General features: G+C 63.4%; 1 long non-coding RNA gene across 1 annotated transcript; it reads right to left on the reverse strand.

The window, feature by feature from the left end:
* Positions 1-1,725: 1,725 nt before the first annotated feature.
* Positions 1,726-4,866, reverse strand: LOC113894591. The gene is made up of 2 exons (XR_003511627.1): positions 4,305-4,866; positions 1,726-3,486 (listed from the first exon to the last, which is right to left on the reverse strand). It is a non-coding gene; the product is annotated as an uncharacterized LOC113894591 (long non-coding RNA).
* Positions 4,867-5,275: the final 409 nt, after the last annotated feature.

Raw genomic sequence — 5,275 nt, forward strand, 5'->3', positions numbered from 1 at the left:
ATCTCTCCCCGCATCAGGGTCTTTTCCAATGAGTCAGCTCTTTGCACCAGCTGGCCACAGTACTGACTTTCAGTTACAGCTCAGTTCTTCCAATGAACATTCAGTGTTAGTTTCCTTTGGCGTGGACTGGTTGGATCTCCTTGCAGCCCAAGGGACTCTCAAGAGTCTTCCCCGGCACCGCAGCTCGAAAGCGTCAATTCTTCAGCGCTCAGCCCTCTTTGTGGTCCAACTGCAGCAGCCCACCTCGCCCAGCGGGACGCGGCTGAGCGGCTGACACTGCAGCAGCCCACCTCGCCCAGCGGGACGCGGCTGAGCGGCCGAGTGCGCAGCTCCAGCAGGGCCTGAGCCCCTCGCCTCAGCAGCCCAGGCCCACGGGCCTCCCGCTCTGTGTTCCTCCAGAGGGTGTCCCCCGTGAGGGCCCTTGTCTCAGGAAGGCCGGGGTGTCAAGACTGAACCCCTGAGGCTCTGAGACCAGCCTTCCGGGCCTGTCCGTCCGCATGCACTCTGCTTGTGTCCGGCTTCCTCATGAATCGGCTCCATGTTTTGTCTCTGCAAGTTCTGTGGCAGCAGGTCTGGGGCTCTTCATTATGGGGAACGCCAGAGCTGCAAGTCTCCTTTGCTTTACTTCTAAGATCTCTCTGGTCTTATCTTCAGCACGTTCACTGTTCCCCTCTGTATTGGCTTGCTAGCATTGCCATATCAAACCACCGCAGACTGGCTGGCTTACAGAACAGACGTTTAGTGGCTCGGTTCTTGAGGCCAAGGTGGCAGCAGAGGGGTGCCTACTGAGGTGTGAGGAGGGGAGTCTGTCCTGGCTTCTCCCCTCACCCTGAGGGATGCTGGAGCCCTTAGCTTCACTGATCTCCGCCCACATCCTCACAGTGTCTTCTCCCGGGACATCTGTCTGGTAGCTCCATCCTCTCCTCTTATGAGGACACCGGTCACGGTTAGGGCCCACCTTGCTGACCTCACCTCTCTCCAGATAAGGGAACACTTGGTGGTATATGGGGTTGGGACCACAGCATGTGACCAGCAGGGCTGGGGCACAGTTCCATCCGTAAGTGTCCCTGTCACCCAGACTCAGCGGATACCTCACGAGTTCCAGGCTTTCGCTGAACTCACCCACGGGACGCGTCTCAAGAGGACCTGCACGGCGGGACCCCTTCTCCCTCACCACCCAAGGTGGCATCCCCACACTCAAGGAGAGCCTCCTCAGCTGGGAGCTGGGCAGGGTCTTGCTGTATGTGGGCCCTCCACACACCTCGCACACAAGGGCGTTAGGAGCAGCTTTGGGGCAACACACCGTGTTTCTTGGAGTCCTAGACAGCCTGCTAGACCGCCGACTTTTACCCCGCTTATGATCAAAGAGATGGGACCTGGTCCGGCAGGGAAGAGCACCACCCCGTGGCCGCAGCCCCAGTCCACCCCCTTGGAGCCCCCCCCAGTCGGCAGTTCCCTTGACGGGAGGTGTCACGAGCCTCCTCCTCTCACGGCCGAAACCCCGAGGCTCGTACACAAGTTCTGGGGCGCTTTGCATGCTGGATCACGAGCACTGCGGCATCCGTCCGTTTCTGCTTCAGGTGCACCTGCGACGCTTTGTTGACCTGGCCGGCGTCTCGTTGGCAGCCTGGTGCTCCCTTCCAGCAGCTCATCGAAGTTTCCAGGCCCTGCATCAGTGGACCACGAGGTGATGCTGAGGTGGTACGGACCAAGACACCTGTAGCCTGGGGTGCAGTGATGGGCCCTGGGGGAGGCGCTGGCCTCGGAAGGTTGCTCGGGCAGTGGGAGGGAGGATGCGCTGTCCCTCCCGGTTGGTTCCAGTGCGAAGTGACCCGGAAGGGAGTGCGGCTCCCACACACGGCAGGTGCAAGGACTTAAGTTGAATTCAAGGCTGTGGACGTGGCATGTCCACGACAACCACGAGGTTCACCAGGGCCTCGTGATCACAGCTCTGGGCACACGCAGTGGGGAGCCCGGGGCTTTGGGGCCGGAGCCCCGGTGCAAGGAGAGGTGCTCGGGACGGAGGGATGGGGTCAGGAATGTACCCCTGGGCGCAGGACATGCGGAGGGACATGTGTCCGGTCTCAGCTGGAACTGGTCCCTGGCACCGGAGCTGCAGCACGGAACCATGGTGAAAGGGCCCCTCCTGCGGGAGTCCGAAGTCCACTCAGGCTGTGGGAGCCTCCCCTCTCTGCCACCCTCTCCTCACTGTACGTCCAGGGGCTGCGGTTTCTCCCCCGCTGACCTGCTGGCCCTCCAGCTCCTGGTGGAGGCAGATGGCCGCCCGACCCTGGGGTCCCAGCCCCAAGTCCTCCAGGCCCTGCCACCTGCAGCCGTGGCCGGCCTCTCCTGCTACTCTGGCTTTCTCCTGGAGGGCTGGGAGGGGCCCCTGCCTTGTGCACCGCCCCTCCTGTTCAGGAGCAGGAGCCGGACCCAGGGCCCTGCCCTTGCGAGCCACAGTCTCCTGCCTCTCCCAGCCATGCCCTGCCTCCTTTTCTGCACTGCCTTCCCAAGATCCCTGCGGGGCTGCCCCTTCCCTGCCTCAGACTCCACACCTGCCCCCTCCTCCCACCTGCCACAACCCTCTGCATGGCCATTTCTGCTTCCTGCCCGCACCCAAGCAGACCCTCAGGCACACTGACCTCAGGGGTGGTGAAAGTGGGCAGCGGCCCGCATGCCCTGATGCCGGTGAGAGCAGCCAGAGCCACTCCTGTTCAGCCAGAAGCTGCATCTGAGGCTGCCTTTCAGGCCTGTGGGGGACACAGCTTTCTTGGGGGGCGCCCACGATGTGCCTGCAGGGACCACTGAGCCCAGGGAGAGTGGATGGCCCACAGCAGTGATGGACACGGGGCACATGGCTGGTGTCCACACTGCCCACTGTTTTAGAAATTATGCAGGATCTGAACAGCATTCAGAGTGACTCAGAGACAGGACCTTCTCTTGTTCACAGAGAAAAAGTAAAATATTAACTTTTGGCATTAGAAAAATTCTAGCATTCCTTAAGAAGCCTGGACTGCAGGTGCAACCCGTCTGGTGACCTTGTGGCAGGGTCTGGTCTCTTCCTGAAAGAACCAACACATTCCAGTCTTCTTGGGCCCATCTCTGTAGAGGGCTGTTAGGGAGGCAGGACTGAAGCCCCAAGACGTATTCTGGGTACACATGCAGGTCCAGCTGAAGGGCTGGGGCTCCTCCCAGGCCCTCCTTCCAGGGGGTGAGTCCTCCTGGGAGGGGGCTTCACCAGGAGGTGACAGCAGAGCTGGCCGGGTGGGGTGGGGGCTCTGTCCTAGGTCCAGGCCCGCCCTGCGCTGTGGGGAGACAGGGGTGAGCTTCTCCAGGCCTCCTTGCCCGCCAGCCCAGCCTTGGTCTGCAGGGCAGTTCTCTGCAGGCGATTCCAGGTCCTTAGGGCCATGCTCCAAGGTGGGGACGGGTGAGGGGTGTTGGCGCATCAGAGGCGGGAGCCTGCGGCCTGGGTGCCCTGGACTGGTCCTGAGAATGCAGGGAATACATGTGGGACAGGGACGTGTGGAGGGCTGGTCAGTTCCTCCCATGCCTCCATCCAGTGGTCTCCCACCTCAAATACAGAAGGGCAGGGGTGCAGACCCCCTGTCCTCAGGGCACTCACAGGGCAGCAGGAAGGAGGCCCAGACAAAGCTGAGTCCGAAAGCAGGCATGGGGCGTGTAGGAGAAACTGACCACGGGAAGCAGCGGGACGGGAAGGCAGCAGAAACCGCAGATGCGGCAGGAGGGAGGAGGATGCCAGGATGGAGCATGGGCCGGGCGCGGAAGGAAGGCTGGGGGAGAGGCAGGCGGCCGGCCCGGGGCTCTGTGACCCGCCCAGTGCGATGAGAAGCCGGCAGGGCTCTGAGCACGGCACAGCGGAATCCGATTTCCGTTCTCACACTCACTGTGCAGCTTGCTGGACTGGAGAGGGGCAGGTGACCCTGGGCCGGGGACCAGGGACAGAAGGAGAACCCTAGTCTCGGACAGGAGGGGCTGGAGGAGCCGCTTCAGGGGCCCCATCCCCAGTTAACTGAGAGAACGAGAGGGGTGTGTGGGCCAGACACGCGCCCAGGTCTGGGGTTCCGGGCTTTCCCTTCCTTGTGAGTGGTTTTGTGTCTGTGTTCAGGAAAGTTCTCTCAGAAACTTGCTGAATGTTCATTTAACCCTGTTTTCTTATTTCCCCTAAATGTTCTAATTAATCCAATTTGGGAGGTAATCTCACAGTTGAGTACCAAGCGCGAGTTTAAAAGCATCTGTTCTGTGGATAGCTACCCGGCTCCCCTGTCGTCGCTTATCAAACCCACCCACACTTTCTCGCTGGCTTGTGGATCTGCAGGATGCATAGAGGCCAGCTGCTCTCAGGACGGTTCCTCACGTTTCACCAGCCCGCGGCTGTCTGGTTCAGTGCTTCTCACCTATGAAAACAGGGGCACTGCGTGTCTCCAAGGCCGCCTGACAGCACTCCCACTGCCAGGACACCGCTGCTCTAGACATCACGGTCTCCCAGGGCCAGCCTCCGTCCTTGCTCATAACCAGAGCATCTTGACCCCGGGGCCGGGAGACCTCCCACCCTGGAGAGCTTTCCTGACTCTCGAGTGCCAGGAAGAGTTCTGGAACGAAGCACAGGTCGCTCGCTGGGGCTGGGGGACGTTGGATTTACACCGACTTCGGCCTCGCACCTGGCCGCTTCCCAGGGACCACCTCCACCGCCCCGGTTCAGGGGGAGCTTCCCCGCCCACGCCTGTGCCCTCCTCGGTCCCCGGATCTCAAGCACAAGGGCCGGTTATCTCAGAGGAACCCTCCGGGGGCGGCGCCGCTGCCTCTCCCGACCTCATGGCCCCAAGGAGCCCAAAAGGACTCTTAAAACCCCGGTTCGCAGACGCCGCTTGCTCGGCGGCCGGCGCGTGGGTGCGGGATGGGAGCACGCGGGAGGGTGCACGAGGGGCTCAACAGGCTCCAGGCCGGGGGGCCGCAGCGTGAGCACGCGCGGGGCCCGCGGGGCGCCCGGCAGGTGCGGCCGGCGGGGCGGGGCGGGGAGCCGGGCCCCGGGGGCGGGCGGGGCGGGCGGGGCGGGCGGGCGCGGCCTGCAGCCGCCCGCGTGGTCTGCGCGGCGCCCGCGCCTGGAAACAGGAGGCCGCCGCGCCGGAAGCCCCGCCCGCGCGCGCGCCCTGTCCCCGCCCGGTGGAGCGGCTGCTGGCGCGGCGCGGCGGCTCGGCACGGCGGCGCCCGGGCGCAGGCGAGCGGGCAGAGCGGCGGACGGCGCCCAGGCCGCGCC

The sequence above is a fragment of the Bos indicus x Bos taurus genome, chromosome 6, assembly GCF_003369695.1.
Source record: "Bos indicus x Bos taurus breed Angus x Brahman F1 hybrid chromosome 6, Bos_hybrid_MaternalHap_v2.0, whole genome shotgun sequence".
NCBI classification, from domain to species: Eukaryota; Metazoa; Chordata; class Mammalia; order Artiodactyla; family Bovidae; genus Bos; species Bos indicus x Bos taurus.